Below are 15,832 nucleotides of genomic sequence, written 5' to 3'. Positions count from 1 at the left end.
ATGTCGTCTGCTTTTGGTGCGACCGGGCGGCTGCTGAGCTGCAGCCGCCGTAGGAAAGGCTCCGTAAGCAGCCGGGGCCGCTGCCGCCATCTATCGGTTGTTGGGATAGTCGTAGGGTGCGCGGTTAGCGGATGGGCGCCGGAGGCAGAAAACTCACACTTATAGTGTTTTACTTCTCTTTACTCAGGCAAGTTCGTTTCTTTTTTTTATATTTTGGTACAATGCTTCCATTACCTTTAGGTACCACTGTGGTAAATTATAGCACGATAGGTTGGCAAACCGATTATGCAGTCACTTTAAATGCTTCACTTTAATTCAAAAACACGAAATACATCTGAGTACATAAAACAAAAGAGCATTGTGGCAGTTTAGAAAATATAAAATGCCTCAGTAGTCTACAGCCTGCCACTTCTTGAGTGCATTGCCCTAAAGAACCCGGGTGATAAAAGAAACGAATCTTGGAGACAAAACGGCAGGAGTATTCATCTTCTGTATCCCTTATTACATAACAAAAGGTTAGGGAGATCTCAGCAGTACAAAACTTTGTTTGCAACTTAGCGAATTTCGGCTAACCCACGTGTCGAATTTGTACATAAGAATAGCCAACTCAAAGACCAAGCTAAGAAACAAATCGCATTAATACTTTAAAGTATTTAACAACCGATCCTGTCGTAATTAACTACGTATTTTAATGCTATAGAAAATATTCGCGATAAAGCAATCCGAGCAGCTCTAACTTATTTGGGTGGCGACGAATCCTTACCGAGTCAATATCAAGTTCCATTAATACCTTGACACGAAGGATTGTCCCACTCTCCCGTCGTATATTTGTGACAGGGGTGTGACGAAAAAATACTATTGACGTGCTCAAAGCTTTTACTTAGATATGACACGTGGTACAGCGGCAGAAGATTTAATGTTTTTGGGGAGATCCAGTTTCAGAGTCACGCTTTAAGAAAAGCGGAACAAATGATCGTTTAATAATTTATCACAAGTTCTCTCTTTTATTAGTTTTATTGATCAATCTAGACACGAACAATGATTATTTTAATCACTGAAACTGCAATATGACATTGCAATAAGGTGATTGGTAGGAAAATTAGCCAAGTTGCGTTGATTAGTATATTTATTATAGCGCTTACCCCCATCTAATTTGCGCCGAGCCACAAAACTATGGAAAAAGAATGAATTGATATAAACAGTATTTTTCAGTATGTTGTAGTTAAAAAATAAGACAAGTTATAAATGAAATGCACAGCGGGAATTTTTCGTAGGAATATATTTACTAATTGCAGAAGCTTATTAGTGTTTATTTACGAAATTCTAATCCTACCCATGAAATATTTTGTTTCAACATCATGTATTTTTCAGTGTTGTGTCTATATTTTAAATCGGAAGCACTCGTCACAAACATTTACTTATGTTTGTGTACCTCCGGCAACGTCAATAGAAGCTCCGGTCATGTAGGACGTTTTGGGGCTGCACATGAAAAGAATTGTTTCCGAGATTTCGATCGCGTCCGCGATACGCTTCATGAGAATCATTGCCGCTAGCCTTTTGGTTATATCTTTGTCTGAGGACGTCTGAATCATGGGAGTGTTGGTAAGGCCGGGCAGAATCGCGTTGACCCGAATTCCCCTGGTCGCCAGCTCAAGGGCGACGGACTTGGTGAACGCAATGACACCACCCTTGGAGGCTGTGTAGGAGCCGATTCCTGGAAAGCCTACCCTTGCCAAGTATGCTCGCAATGTTCACAATAGCTGCTCCTGTTACATTCCGTGATAGCATGTGCTTCAGCGCTACTTCGGTCACCGAAAATGTGCCCTGCAAGCAAAAAAGGCTGCATTCGATTCTGCGGTTGCCATGCGATGAAACAAGTCTATTATGACCTATTTTTACTTCAACAGCCAGGCATATTACAAGTAATAATATGTGTTTAAGTATATATATAAAAAAAATAAATGAAGCAAAATAAATAATACCACTAAACACATCCCGATACAGTACAATTTAACAGCCTTAATATATTTATTTGCGGATTTATCTCCTCGCTAGCTAGCCATCTCATGACAACAACAAAAATATATATAATGTATTTACCTTGTTTTGAAGTGTAAGAAACGATAACTCATCGTTTGATATTTATAAGTTGATTTATTCATTGCTGATAACTACTCAAGATCTGCGACAGCTACGCGATGATATTAAAGACGATCTGAATAAATATTTGTCAGTGCTGTAGGATTTAACAATGGACACCTAAGAAACATATTTGTCATTTAACAATGAATGAGCGAATTTAATACTAAATACATGTACTCAAGAAATAAAAAAAAGGTTTGTTAGAAACAAACAAAAATTAGGCAATGGTTGTTCAGAACAGGAAGACACTGTATATACTATTTCTGATGAATGTGCGAGACCGTATGAGCAGGAATTGTTGCCGCGTGCGTGCTGTAGTTGGAAACGCAAGAGCCTGCCATAAGGAGGAACGGGGTTGAACTACGCCCTTTTTGCCCCGATCTTCTGGAAAGTTTGATCAAGATATTCTCGGCTGCCAATGCATGTTCTGGTTCCGAACTTTCGTGAATTCACCGCTTATATAAATACAGAGGTAACGCGTTGCTTCGTAGATGTCACCAGTCAGCAGACGGCACAAGATGCGTTGGATTTTTTTTTTATGTTTACAGGCATAAGTTCGCCCCGTAAAGCACTTATTTTGAATTTTACATTTGTCTATCTTTTGTCATTCGTAACAATATTTGAGGAACGTGAAGACGACGAAGGGTCAGCGGCTCTCATGGTCATCTCGGCATAGGCTCCACGATCTGGCTCGGCCTCCTTAAATCATTCTATCTGCTTTCATTGCGTGTCGTGTTCACCATGCTGCCGACGGCATCATCGCAACATTATGGATATTTAAGTTTCAAGCAAACATATTTTAGTAAAATATTTTTGCTTAGACTCAGGCTTGCGACTAATATAACAGACCAGGAAAATATTTATTACATCGAAAAGGGTTGTGTGAAGGTTTCGGAAATTTATCTGAAATATGCGTCACCTGCTTTTTATTTCATCCGTATAATCTAACAAAATACGGTTGACCTACAAAAAAAAAAAAAAAAGACTGAAACTCACTTGTTATTAACAAGATTATATCTGAATTTCCACAAAAAAAAAAAAGACGTTCCTAAAAAATTAATATATATTTCTACCTTTGTAAGAATATCTGGTCGTAAGAATTACTGCATATGACCGGGGAATAGGTGGTATTATGTCTCACGACTGTGTCACACATATTACTTCACATACCCGTTTGGTTAACCGACTTTCCTTCTAAGAGTTCACAGTGCACACTATTTATTCTGATGCAGTCAGTGTTACTCAATTCATTAATTATTTGATTAATACAAGTCTGCAATATACGAAAGGAAAATTTTATAAACTTTCTAGACTCAAACGTCGAGACAGCCTGGATATATAATACAGAAATGTCGAAAAGTGTCTGCAATTGCTCGTGCTGTCAGCACTCATGGTGAGTCAGTCGAAGCAAACGCAGAATAAAATATTATAAAACTTTAATACAGCTCGGCATCAGTATGGGTAAGTTATGAAAACTTTGTCATAACATGCCGGACGTCATTCAATATCTATCTGGGGCTTCATCTTGTTTGCATTCATGAATTATGTGCCTTTTATAGACGTTTCCCCCACCAGTTCGCTTGGTGGATGAATTTGTAGTATCAAATTACTAAACCCTTGCATTAAGCCGACACCCAGGACGAGTAAACATGTTTCAGTTTCATCACTGAGATAGCCATCGATGTCATGGACAGTAGCATTGTCATGATCGAGGGACGCGTTTTAATCATTAAGATACGTTCTCGGTTGCTTAACTGTCGGAAACTCACAAGATTTTCATGCATGTTTTGGTAGTCAACAAAGTTACAGACAAATCAAAAATATGCAGGGCTTCCGAGTTTGCAAAAAGAAAGTTCAGTCGCTATGCCTTTACCGCTGTATTTCTGCCCTTAAAGGGGCGGTGCAACAATTTGCGGACTTTGGCTAATTAATTGCGGGAATTGATCCCGGCCACATATAAAACGAAGGACCGAAAACTATTCCTTCCTGCTTGCCCTAGTTTCCATTAAAAAAATAAAAGAAATTGGTATCTCTGGCACCCCTCAACTCAACATTGAAGCGGCACCAGCTTCGCCTGTGACGTCATTCGGAGTGGCGTTGGTTTCCGGTTGGGCGCTTCTGGCTTCCGTTTCCCCAGCGCTCGCCGGCTCGCCAGGCTCGCCGCTCTCCCGTCGATTCCCGACCAACATGGCGGCATGGGCGGACGGCATGGAGAATATAAGGGTAGGAGAGGGCATGACGTCAGCCGCGTAACCTCCACAAGCCATGCTCCCTTGACGCCTCGCCTCTTTCTCATTTTCCTCCTTACACTCCTCACTTACCATGTCAACGTGACCACATCACGCGACCGTAGCTAGCCTTCGTCTTGCTATGGGGTACTAGAATACACCACAGTCTAGCCGGTCTATCCTTCGATGTGATAAAACCTACCGGACGGAGCGCGCGCAAACGTGCAAAGAGTCCTTCTTCAATCAACCACCCATCTCACACGTGACATGTCACGCGCACCAATCGCCAGACAGATCTGCAGTCACGCTGGGCACAAGATCGTTTAAACTTTTTATGACTAGGCTTCACCAATATTGCAACGTGCCCCCTCCTAGTACTTCTAACCTCCTTGGCGGACGGCCTGAGCGACGTCGACCGCAGGATGCTTGCGTATAGTAAGTCAGTTGGAATTGTGCGGCGGGCAGTAGACGCGGCGGTCAGTCGAAGTCGAGGTCGAGACACCAGGAACAATAACGATACAGCGATACTACGGACCACGACCAACGTACTCCGTCGAGCGATGGAAAGACAAAACGTCCGGGTTGCTCGTGTAGCCGCCGTAGGCGCCTCGGCCGTCGACGGATGACAGCGACGGCAGGTTTTGTTGACTTGCGGTAGATGGCGCCACAAATCTTTTAGCGGCAATATTAGGCTTTTGAAGCGTTTCTACATGCCTAAGCAACAAGCTTTTTTAAACTTAACCTTAAATCAAGCTTACAATTGCCTAACACTATCACTTACAAAAACCACTCCGAATGACGTGAAACTACAGGTTCCATTTGCGGCCACCATGTGGCCGCAGGTTGGGAAAAAAAGCGTTTTTTATCTTGCGATTACGCAGCGAAATAGAGGTATTTTGGGTTATGGTGGCACTTTTTCTCTTACTTACGCCGAAGTAAACAATATAAAAAATACAAGCTGCACATTCGTTCAGTGTTAAAATCATTGCACCGCCCCTTTAACAAACGTTAAGGTAAAACGCACGTGTCATACGAAAATAGGGCGGATTATGATAAGACCCGCAATTGAAGTTGTTTCCTGCCTTATCCACTCGAGGCACATGTTCAGCATTGATCTACAGGGTTCGATCGTGAAAGGTAAACACTGCTTTTTAGCCCGCATAAAAAACTGCGCATCGCGGAAAGCTGAATGTTCCCTAGAATGTGACGCAAGAAATATCAGCCATAATGAAAAAGTTCGAGATAATGAAATTACGTGGATCAAAAGATAAAATAAAAAGTACTGATGTCTACGACCCGACAACTCCGGAGAAATGGGGAACAATCGCGTCTGCTTTGCGTCACATCACACAGATGGCGCATCACTCCGTCAGTGTCAGAGCCGTTTATACTTAGAGAGTTTAGCCTCCGCCTAGTCTGACAACAGGAGGTGACTACTTCGGTCCGCCATTTTGTGACTCTGATTCATAGAAACTCTATGCGATATTTCTTAAGAATCAAGAAGACACAGAAGTAACGCCATTTTATATTATCTCGAAATCCGCTGGTTCTAGCGCGCAAACAGCTCTTCCCATTAGCGAAACTCTCTCAGTATAAACGGTTCTGGTCCGTGTCCGTGGTCAGTGCCGGAATCACTAGTTGTGGTTTTGACGCCAAGATGCAACTGTTGTTTAATATATTCTTGTGTTTTGCTTACACGCTCTTTTTTAATTCAACGAAAATAAAGAAAAGAAAATGCACACTGTGGTCCTTGTGTGCATTCGCTCAGATATAATATTTCTCAAATAAAGAATTCTAGTAGACGTCGTCTGCTTTACTCGCACTTCGCGAACGCGAACACCTGTCCTCCTGGTGATAGCTTTTATCTTACGTCTCCTTTCGCTGGAATTCCGTGCCTTAGAAGGCAACACAGTCAAAAGCAACGCACGAATGTCGTGCTCGGGTACTCAGAGGACAAAAGCTTGAAGTAAGTGCCCATTCTATAGTCGATACCGACGCGAGCGCCTTTACAAGCCATTGACGAAAAAAACAATCTGGAAGCGGGTTTGACGTTTCGGGGAGGAGGGCAGTATCGCCAACAAGAAGCACGTCTCCTCGAGCAAGCCGCAAAAGGAAGAGCTCTTTTACGGGATCATGGGAGCCTTCAGAGCGGACCGGCGTCTATTGACGAAAAGAGCGGCACATTTGTTTGGCGTCGCCGTCTTTACTGTGCGTCGGATCACACACCAGAACAACATGAGAGCCTAGAAGACTTAAGTTCTCCAGAAGCTGAACCCTTAGGCTGGACTTCTGCCGCGACGGCTGGACCTCTGCCGCGAAGAGATTCCAAAGATCGGGTCCACCCCCCCCCCCCCCCCCCACACACACACAAACAATTCGGACTTTCTTATTTTCACAGACGAGGCAGTGTTTCACCTTGACGAACAGGTCAATTTACAGAACAGCCGTCACTGAAGCGGTATCCGCCCGGACTGGACAATCGATAGGTGCTCATCAAATGCGGCTACCTCCCGTAGCGGTCAAGTCGGCGGTGTCTGAATGTTCTTTATGAACGTGTTATATCATTAACAAAAACAAAAGTCAGGATCCGTGGGCACAGCGCAAAAAGCGAGGAGCTTCTTTTCTGCTAAAGTTCGATCAGGTGGCCCAATATTTTCATATTTCTAACTTTTTTTTATTATAAGCATATTTCTTATTTGTGCACTCTATTTGTTGGTGATAAATATTGATGAAAAAAGATAAAATAAATATGTACATGAAGAAAAATACTAAATTGTTTTTGTTTGGTTTTTAAAATGAGGATTGTCAAAATTGTATTTCAAATTGATGCACCAAGTAGGCACAACAGGGCTTACGAAATAGCGCTGAAACCCCCCCCCCCCCCCCCCCTTCCCCTCTTGTTCGGAGCGCGCTTTCGTCAAGCCTTACTCGAGCAGCAAAATGCGCTGCTCGCGTTCTCTCATAAGCGGCACGCTCAAGGCAAACGTACCCTCTAAATATAAAGTCAAACCCAGCGTTTTCTCTTTTGTTTTTTCTTTCTTGCGTTTATTGACACGTTCGGGTCCACTGCTTCTGCTATTCAAATTCACAGGACAAAAATGGACTAAACTTCGCCTCTTATACATGCCTTTTTAAAAGCTTTTCTTAAAAAAAAAAAAATAAAAGAGGCAAAAGGGGCCAATTCAACAACGTTGTGAATCTGTTCACGTATTACGTCAAGAGTTGTGACCATTTGCATTACTATAAGCAGTGTGTGAGTAAAACGCTGGAAAATATAGAACAACGTTTCCGTTTCGCTGCCAATACCAAAGCTAAACCTCTGACACACACGAAGTCGTGGCGCCATCTATCAAATGCGATGCGAAGCAGACACAATTGTTCCACTTTTCTCAGGGGTCGTCGTCTGCTCGTAAAGATAAATCCTGTTTTTTCTTTGCTGAAATTTTTAATTTCCCTTTAGGTTAATGATATCAAACTTTCTCCTTCTGGCTTAATTTTTTGCGTCACACTCTGGTGAACTTTCAGCTATCTGCACGCGTAGTTTATTCATGCGGCCTAAACATCCGGGGTCGCCTTTCTCGATCGAACCCTGAATATCTGACAGCAGCACGCGAAGAGTATTTGTTTACAATATATAATTGTAAGGGAAACGTTAATTCCGAAATGCTTCGTTTTAAATAAGAGAATATTCAAGGCACAAACCACGACACTGTTAGCGCGGACAAGCAATCGCCGGTTTTTGTAGTTTTTCTCTTTAAAACCAAGGGATGTCAATCAAGTTAGTATTGCTACTGAAAGAGCTCACTTAGTTCTATATTGTAAGCGATAAAATTTCGTGCTCGCTAATACTATTTAGAAGTAAATTCAAAAATGCGCCGTTGTCATTTTCGCGCTAAAAGTGTCGCGATGTGTACATTTACTGTAGATACAAAAGCCAATGATCTGAGAAATGAACCGCATAAAGCACCATTGTTATAAGGAATGAAGTCGTATTTTCGCTGGCGAACGTGATTCGATATTGATGGAGTACCGTTGAAAGATTAGAACGATGTAGCGCTAACAGCACTCGAAGCATTATTATTGAAGTCCGGCGAAAAGGAGCGTTTCTATAAAAGTAGTTTCCATAAAATTTGGTTTCGGGCACCACCACTGAGTTTACCTAAACGTAGTTGTAGGGAGTTTAGTATACATGTTAGAAGCAATCCACTCTATCTACAGCGCTAATAAAATGAATTTGATGTCTATTTCAAAGAAATGAATAATACGGGGTTTGAACGTAACAAGCTAAGATTTTGTACATATGTCTCCGAAGAACGCGTATTATCTGCATATAAATTACATTGCATAAACTTACGTGAGTAAAAAGTTAGTAATCACCAACTTTAAATCCCTAGCTACGGAGTCCGTAGGTAGGGACAGGCGGCGAAACATAAGATTGAAGGTGGCTACTACGGGCGCTTCTCTCAACCTTGCTTATATTGAGTTCTAGTACGGAGTTTTGTTATTTGGTATAAAAGCCAACGCGAGCGCTATGCGTTTGCGTGAGCATTTTGTGCTCCTCGCTGCGCGTGCAGGTCGTTGCTACTCGCCAATCCAAGACCGCGTTCCTAGAGCGCGCACGTGCTGTGTGGAACACAACCCCGACGCAAACTCGCACTTCTTGCGTTCGCGTGTATGCGCAGTACTAAATCTAATCTTGCGTACACAAGCAAACGCAGGCGCAATCCATTTGCGTTGTGTGTTCGACATCGCGCATGCCCGGGGCTGAAATTTCGTTTTGATTTGGCGCATGGCGACGAAGCGCAAGCGCATTGTGGAGCACGAAACGCAACACAAACGCACAGCTGTTACGCCTTGCTCCTGTACTGAACAATACAACTCTCCACTAGAAGACGACAATTCGGAGCCAAAAGTGATGCGTTCTTTTTCTGAGCGGATTGTCAGTGCATGGTCCTTTTTTTTTGTTTTGTTTGTTCTGCCAATAAAATATAAACCAATTAGAACAACCAAAAAAATATTAGTTTTAGATGTTTGTCGAAGATTTTTTTTTTTTGCATGACGTCGCTTGCTTTGCACTGTCGTTACAGCGCCTATATTTCCTTTTTTGTCTGCAACTTCCATTTACGCTGTTTTGTGGGGAAAGTGACCTTCATGGTGTGGTTAAATGCCAATGGGCTCGTCGATGTCGAGTTCTGGTACGGGGAGTGGCCGAGGACGAAAGAGGTCCGCCGACGTTTTAGGGCAGAGTTTCGGAGGACACCCCCGGGCTCCTCTACAAGTTACGCAGGGTGAGGGGCCTCAGCGAGGAGGGATACTCTGATACTCAAGAGAACTGACACTTTTTTTTACCGAAAGCAGAGATTCGTTGGATGTTGGCTCATGGGCGTATGAACCGGGGGGGGGGGGGGGGGGCAGGGGGGCGCTCCCCCCCCCCCCATTTTTCAGAGTGGGGGGGCAAGCCATGTGTTTTGCCCCCCCCCCCCCCCCCCTCAAGAACAAGTTGGTACGCCACTGTGTTGGGGAATTGCAGATTGGCATAGATAGAGCTGGGTCCGATTCCTCGGTGTCAACCATCAAGTGGTCTACTGGGATGAATTCAAGAGATGTGAGATTCTTATATTTAAAGATGTTTAATTGGAAGAATTTAGTATTACAACCTACGCACAACTAATTACTTCTATAAAATTTTGGGAATTACGGCATGATTGACACTAGATAAAGCGTCCAAGTCCACGCCAAAATCTCCTTTTTTCGCGTGTCTGCGGAATTAGGGTTTTTTTAGGGGTCCACCATGTTTTTTTCTGACTAAAACAAGCCTATCAAATAAAAACTGGCCCATAAAACGTGGTAAACGTCCACCCAATGAGAGGCATGCAAACAAAACCAAGACCTCTTGACCCCTTAACAAACACTACAGCATTCCTCGAAGATTCGGTGCTTGCATTGCTCGCAGGCAATGATGAGCCAAGCCACGACTGGAGACGAATCGAATGGCTTGAGTTTCGAGCGATAGAGACGACGGAGAACAGCATTTTCATCCAATCCTTCCCCTCCACCACTCCCTAGACCTGACCATATAATAGCGTAAATCGTAGGTGCAAGAATCTCCCGGCCTCCTGCTCTCTACAGAGAAACGGGCCTAGGCGATCGTCGTTGATTCTGATCCTTACACCGACAATGCAATTGAGGTTTTAAAGCCAACAAAAGTTCGTGACTATGCATTTCTTAGAGCTACTCACGTTAGCGGTAGCTTGAAGGGCATTACAATAATTGAATATTAAACTTACATGGTATCATACATTCACATATGATCATAAGTGTGTATATCGAGCAGAATAGATTTGTAGGTTATTTTTTTATAACACTACTAAACATGTGAGGTATTCGGCAAAAACTACAACTGGAAGTCAGCTCAGTGATTCACCTTTAGGTTGGTGTTGATTACATTGTCGAATACTTCTTCACTTAGATTTACGAACGGAGTGATATTCTGCAGGATCCCAGCACTGTTGACCACAATAGTGATGTTCGTTTCGTATGCATTTTCAGCGCATTCGACGAGATCTTTGACTGAAGTCGAATTTCGAACATCCACGTACAGGGCCGTGTGGTTAAGGTGTCCATCTGCAAGTAAGAGTCAGTTTACCGAGCAATTAAGCCAATCAATAATTAATTTGAAGAAATATACAGGACGTTTACAATGAATTCACACAGTTTTTGTTTTTAATGCTTTCAAGGTAGAGTAATGCGGCCTGCGCAGATAAGTTATACGACCATGCCTACATAATATAGGTGGCTAATCGCTTAAAAACGTTCGGGTAATACACCGTTGCTACGTGCGTCACCGAGTGAATAGAGGTTATAGAATACTTCGGTGAATCTATGCAATATGTCTTAGAAGTGTGGAAAGCTCAACGTCTTGCGTTCGTGATTTTGTGTCGGTACTCCGCGGGGTGACTCGCGGGAAACCCTTTTAGCCATACATTGTTAGACTTTAGTCGGCAAGCATGGCCTTTTTAATTTTATAGCACTGGATATAGTTAATGTCCAAATCCGGCAATAAAAAAAAAGGCATACGTGGCGGAATGGTTTCTATGCTTGTCTTTCACGCGGAGGCGCCAGGTTCATTTCCTGAGAGCGGACTCTTCTCGTATTTTAACAGCCATAACTAAGAGAGTTATTTATGACATGGCATAGGGTTTGGGTGTCCTTGTTCTCCCGTCAGGGTTCTAGTCACGGTTCTCAGTCCTTTCAAGACCTACCAAAAAACGGAATGAGAGAAGAACGAAAAAAAAAATCAACAGATTACCATTTTTTTATATACACAAAATGATCAGAAATACTCCACCTATATCTTACCACACATATTTGGACAAATATCATGACGTGGCTCACTCTTTTGCATGCTCTCCCGAAAAAAAAGTTGCTGTCAGTGTTCTCAGTCATTCCATCATGAGCTCAACAAAGCAGTCAGTCGCCACCAGGGCCCGTTTGCTCGAAGCTGGTTAACTAACCGCGGTTAACCGGATTTCCCTACGGGGGGGAATTTTGGGTCACGTGACCGGCAGAGTGAGGACGGCGGGGAAACATGGCGGTGCCCCGGTGAGTGAGCGCCGCTCGCTTTGGAACTAATACGTCGTAGTAGCTGCAGTAGCGGGCGAGTGAGTCAGGAATGAATGGTGCAGGAGGTTTTCGCGTTGGTTTATCTCACTTAAAACGCAAAACATGAGCAATGACCTCGCCGCATCTTTTAGATAGACTTTCGACTCTGGCCATTCCTAAGCCTAAATGAACGCGATAGTCGTAGGCGCATTGCAACGTCTTTGGAAAGTGGATTGCCTTGACCCAATCGACCGGGTATTGATAGCACACAAAAGCAGAGAGCGTTCCCATAGACCTTTTGCTAAATTTAAAAAGCACCGAGGTGCATGCTACGAGTGTAGTTACACGCGCTGCACCTGCTAGCGTCCGCAGTAATAACTGTTCTGAAGCAAAACGCCTAAAACAAATTTTGCCGTGCACGCGCGTTCGTCAAAGATTTATTATGATTGTTTACTTAAAATCTTTATAAGTGGAAGGCCAGCGAGCGCGGATCGTAAAATTACACTTCCAGCGTTCTTCTCGATGTTCGGGTAATTTACTGCTAGGTCAATTTTCAGTGGAGCCAAGTTACAGGTTTTTCAATTTATGACGGTGTTATATACGGTTCCTACATGCTTGCCAACCATGCTGCCGGTGTACCGCACGCCTTTCACTGCTCACTTCTTTCTCATTGTTTCTAGGACTCAACTTCGTCGTCCTCTTTCGAACTTGCAAGGAAATTTTAACGAGGCTTTTCTTCACTTCATACAGCCAAATATTTAGAAAATTTCCAAACAAGGGTTATTTTAGTTTTTCCTTGCCGATTATTTATACCACGAGCAATAAAAATTGTTTCTGAAGCTCGAATGTATGCCCCGCTGCGTCGCGAAAACCAGGCAGCGCGCATTTTTTGGGTCCCCCCATTTCGGGAACCTTTCCACGGAAGCCACGTATACTCGCTACAGCCAGTAGGTGACACCAGCTACCACCCCATAATAAAACACGAAGCTATCGCTCATCCAGCCCTCGTCAAACTTGGCTAGGTACTTGTAGGTACCTAGAAGGGAAGGGCTTAACCGCGGTTAAAGTTAACCGGCTTCGAGCAAACGGGCGTTCTTTCGTAACCCCCTTCACGTAGGACGTCCCTCCGTCCTTTGCGAAGCGTCGTGCCGTTTCCTCGATACGGTTTGTGGCGAGTGACGGTCTCGCTGACGCATAATGGAATGACTGAGAACCCCGGATGCAACCATTATTAAGGAAAGCTTTCAAATGACTGCGCCATGTTATAATAAGCCTCGCCTTCAAACCCACGTATGCGCGCGAAAAGAATAGAAGATTGTAACATAACTGTCGCTTACAAGTGTTCCCCTTGGCATATTGGGTGAGCCTCGTGCTCAAAATCCTGGGTCCTGGACTCAATCTTTTTTTAGGGACCTTGGAATTTTGTTTTTTCATCTCAATTTATGCACTTATCACCCTACCGGGCATGCGCACTCGTGTCAAGTACTTGAATGGATTTTTGCAAGGAAAATCGAGGAGAAAAGAAATGTAGCAAAGACGTGAACAAAAGTGTAATGTGCTTATCGTTTTGATTGAAGGGTTAATCTTCTATAATCTTCTGAGAGGAGAATAGCGACACCTACGAAAATCCGGGAGGCACAAAAGAGGATCCTGATAAGAGGGGAGCTCCTTCTTGTCCTCGTTTCTGGTGGTCATCGGAGCGCCCTTTGAATGACGTGACGTACAACCCATGTATAGGCACTCTACATAGCAAAAGGATGGATGTGACTGAACCGTTAGAATCGGGCGATATCTTGCGCCACCTATAGCCCTATATTACGTTTTACCTTGCGTCCGTCCGCAGCGGACGCTACGGGTCATCCCAACCAATCCAGTTCTGTGGACTTAGCACGTTATTATGCTCTCCTTGCGGCACGTCGTTTTCTCTAGAAGCTAACGTAAACTAGAGCGACCTTGGATTGGCTTCGATGGTTCATAACATCAACTGAGGCCGGACGAAATATGAAAAGATGGTATTACACCTCGTTTGACGCTGCGGCGAGCGACGGATTGTCGGGAGCTCTCGGTTCATTATCGCTGTTACTAATATTTTCACAATAATTTGCCATGTTATGGACGTAACAACTGAGAGAAGCTTTACGGTTCACAGATCTGACTGCGGGTGGCGCAAGGTTCTACACATTCAAAATCACGATGCGCGTGCGTTACGGGTTTCTGTCGAATGCATCCAAGAACATGGAAGCATGACTGCTTCGTTCGAGAAAAAAGAAATAACTACATTCTGCAGAGATAACTTGTTAGTGTGTTCTTCTCAAAGCAACTGCTTCCTTATGATCCTACACGAGTCATTCAGGACTATCTCGCCCTATGTACGGCGCAACAAAGCAAAGGTTTTCGCGAGCGGCACTGATATTCGACGAATGAAATTATACAAAAAATGAAATACTAGAAATTTCGGAAGTCGAAATAATATATTTTATGTTACTCAAATTTTTATCTCGTATATTCTCACACCCCCAGCATTTATCTGTGTGGTGTTTGCATGAAGAATTAGATAACATATGTACAGTATTTTCCGGGCAATACTCCGCAAAAGCCCATTTAGACCTAGAAAGAATGTTTTTGCTTAGATTCTCTACACCCAGTGCATATAGTCCGCACGCCGTGCAGAGTCCGCACCAGGCACTTAGTCGTACACGACATTATTTTCATACACTGCACTCCTTGAGCAATGTCTGATTCCTAAACAGACAAAGAAGGTTGTATTATACATAAATCATGATTAACGCATTTCATTCACAAAATCCGTTACGTCTCGTCATAACGAACGACCTTAAAAAAATAAAATTTTAACTTTAAAAAATCTATAGGCTTCGGAGTATAACCCCATATATACGGTAACACCAGTACGGTTTCATAAAAAAAAATATTAACCTTTATTTTTTTTAGCTCACTTCAACGGAACGTTAAAAACGAAATACAGCCCTCGTATTAGTTTCTGTACTTGCATCATGCGTCATAGGTCCTCATTTCCCAATTCTCCTCCACGGATATTTGTAAGTAACCTGGTGTTATGCAGTGAGATGTACTAGGTTTTGTTTATATATATCAAACGCCTGATGTTACGAAGAAACGTACCGCTGGGTGTGATTTGCTGCTTTTGATACCTTATGATCCTCGTGTGAAAAAACAAACTGCAAAAAACATTCCACACCCGAAATTCGCGTATGCAGTTAATATGGTCATACGTACTTGGAAGCATACGGACGGTTTCTCGTCCTCCGGTTGTGTTGATATCAGCAACGATTACGGTGACATTTTCCCGAGCGAGTACCATAGCAACACTACGCCCGATGCCACTGGCCGCATCAGTGACAAGTGCCAGTCGACCGCCCAATTCGAGTGAGGATGTTCCAGCATCGCTATTTGGCATTCTCACATCCGTGTCGCTGTCACAACTATCAATATTACCGTTTGAGTTACTTCCAGTAACTAAGCAGCCAAACACAAGGTAGCAGGCAAGCTTGTGACTATTTAACATGCTGCTATTGTAAAAGAAACGTGAACAAGTATCTGGCAGTCCTTGCCGCCACGTTATATATAGCGATGTGTTTGTTTGCTCTTTTTTTATCTCATTCACACGTGTGCGTAAAAGAGAACTAAAGAAGCATACATTATTATCGAATATCCGATGTATCGCAAATGCCAACAAAGGTTTTTGCGCCACACGTGTTTTTCGCGGAAAGTATACGAAATCTTGCATTGACCGAGCAGCTGCAAGGCTTTAGGTGTACATATGCAACAAAAACAAATGACGATGTTGCATTTCCCTTGCGGCAACCCGCCTCGGTAATTGACAT

The 15,832-nt window shown here is 43.3% G+C and overlaps 1 pseudogene; it reads right to left on the bottom strand.

The window, feature by feature from the left end:
• Nucleotides 1-1,418: 1,418 nt before the first annotated feature.
• LOC115317637 lies at nucleotides 1,419-15,513 on the bottom strand (annotated as a pseudogene).
• Between the last annotated feature and the right edge of the window lie 319 nt (nucleotides 15,514-15,832).

The sequence above is a fragment of the Ixodes scapularis genome, unplaced genomic scaffold (genome assembly GCF_016920785.2).
Source record: "Ixodes scapularis isolate PalLabHiFi unplaced genomic scaffold, ASM1692078v2 PGA_scaffold5__190_contigs__length_132052651, whole genome shotgun sequence".
Taxonomy (NCBI): Eukaryota; Metazoa; Arthropoda; class Arachnida; order Ixodida; family Ixodidae; genus Ixodes; species Ixodes scapularis.
The sequence above is the reverse complement of the archived record's forward strand: the minus strand, read 5'-3'. Positions and strand labels throughout refer to the sequence as shown.